Below are 1972 nucleotides of genomic sequence, written 5' to 3'. Positions count from 1 at the left end.
GCTGTTATCCCCGTGTTGAGTCGTTGCGATTTTCTGCTTGGCTTAGCAGAGGTCAGACACTGCCTTTCTGTTATCTTTGATAGAGCTATACTTGAGATACAGTTTGCATATGCGAGCATCAGGTTGATGCAGTTTTATGCTTGCGGTTGAGTGGTCTCCCACTTTGACGCATATACAGTTTTGACATCCAGCTAGCAGATATGTGTGATGATTCTGAGTCTACGATGATGACTCCTGAGAGACGGCGGTCTTGTTCTTGTCGACAGTTCAGATGTTGGCATTGTGGTCACACAGGACACATTAGACGATGTTGCTTCAAACGTATGAGGCAACAACGACGATGTATGCATAATGCATGTGTGGTATTGACACAGACTAGAGAGGTGGCAGAGTATGCTAGTGACGGTGATGTCACGTTTACCTCTAGTGTTCCTCTTGTTTACATGTCTGGTACAGGTGGCACTTCTTCGCGTTGGTTGCTAGATGATTGTGCAGAGTTCCACATATCCTCTCGTCGTAGTAGTTTAGCACTTTCTCTAGTGCAAGACTTGGCCATGTTCATCTTGCTGATGGTTCAGCGTATGACATAGAGGGTGTAGGAGTTGTATGCTTGTCTTTACCCAGTGGTGCATCTTATGTGCTACGGCATGTGCGATATGTTCTTGGGATTACGCAGAGTTTGATCTCAATGAGACAGCTAGCAGACAGTAGATGTCGTGTACTGCTTGGAGAGCAGTCATTTTGCATGCAATTGGGTCGCCTAGTCATTGTGCGAGGAGCTAGGTCCTACATTGTTTACCCATTGCAGGTTTCTGAGATACGAGACGGTATAGTCTTAGTTACGACACTGACGTGTGATGAGCGAGAGACGAGACGTGTCTCATTCGCAGGTGAGCTTCAGTGTGCTCAGGAGCCAGAAATGGATGCATTGTTCTTTGATGCATCCGATTCTCTTGAGGATACAGTTGTGCATGATATGCCTGCAGTTGAGTTAGCAACTGCAGAGGTAGAGCGGCTTTGCTCTATTGAGTCACAGCAGGGCGAGCCATCGGGTATGATGGAGATGACTGATTTGGATGTTGCGGATGCAGCGATTATGCAGTCATTTCTTGATATGCTTATGCCAGATGTTGACATGGTTATGCCAAGACACTGGGATCCAGTCTCTATGGATGCGAGGAGATGATGAGTACCCCGGGATCGACACATCCATACTCGACTTGTCCTAATGATGATGCAGTAGATGCATATTGCACTGGGATGACTGATATGGTCAGGTTATCCGAGATTGTGCAGGTTTCGTCTTCGAGATTCTCATGTATGACCTTCTAGTGTCGAGACCCGATATAGCAGCTGCAGTGGGAGCATTTGCAGTGGGAGTTATTAGTCAGATGGTGACTGACAGTGGCATGGAGCATGGTGGAGCTACGCAGGTCATTACAAGATACCTGCAGGATGTGCGTGCATGCTCTAGCAGGGATACACATGTATGGTTATTGCTGGAGTGGATACAGATGCATGCATGCAGCTCGAGAGAGAGCGTGGGCGTTGGTTGAGAGTCAGTCATATCTCTCATCCATTGTACATACACTAGTTGTAGGCTAGTAGGCTCTCACTTATCAGCACATTGGCTTTTAAGTGGGAGGTTGTTGGGGTAAAAGGCCATTGGCCAGCCGCCCAGTGTGAATGCCCACTAACACTAACATACACTACATAAGTGTATAGCCATTCTATTGTGGATGATGTAGAATAAGCTACATTCTCTCTCTCTCTCTCTCTCTCTCTCTCTCTCTCTCTCTCTCCTGTAGCACCGTCGTCTCTTGTTGTATGGTCTGTCTTAGTAGGGTCTCTCTATGTCGCCCCATCTCAATCAAATAGAGACTAACATAGACCTAGTCATGAAATTGGATAAACTAAGAGAGGGCCCCAAACCACCCCCTCTTGGAAAAGGCAATGGTATTGTCCACACGAG

General features: G+C 46.9%; 1 pseudogene; it reads left to right on the top strand.

Moving 5' to 3' along the window:
- Positions 1–200: 200 nt before the first annotated feature.
- On the top strand, positions 201–1556 carry LOC147882887 (uncharacterized; annotated as a pseudogene).
- The last annotated feature ends 416 nt before the right edge of the window (positions 1557–1972 follow it).

The sequence above is a fragment of the Dipteris shenzhenensis genome, chromosome 29 (genome assembly GCF_047967505.1).
Source record: "Dipteris shenzhenensis isolate YYH24624 ecotype China chromosome 29, Dip_SZ_1.0, whole genome shotgun sequence".
Taxonomy (NCBI): Eukaryota; Viridiplantae; Streptophyta; class Polypodiopsida; order Gleicheniales; family Dipteridaceae; genus Dipteris; species Dipteris shenzhenensis.
This window is presented reverse-complemented; position numbering and strand designations above follow the sequence as displayed.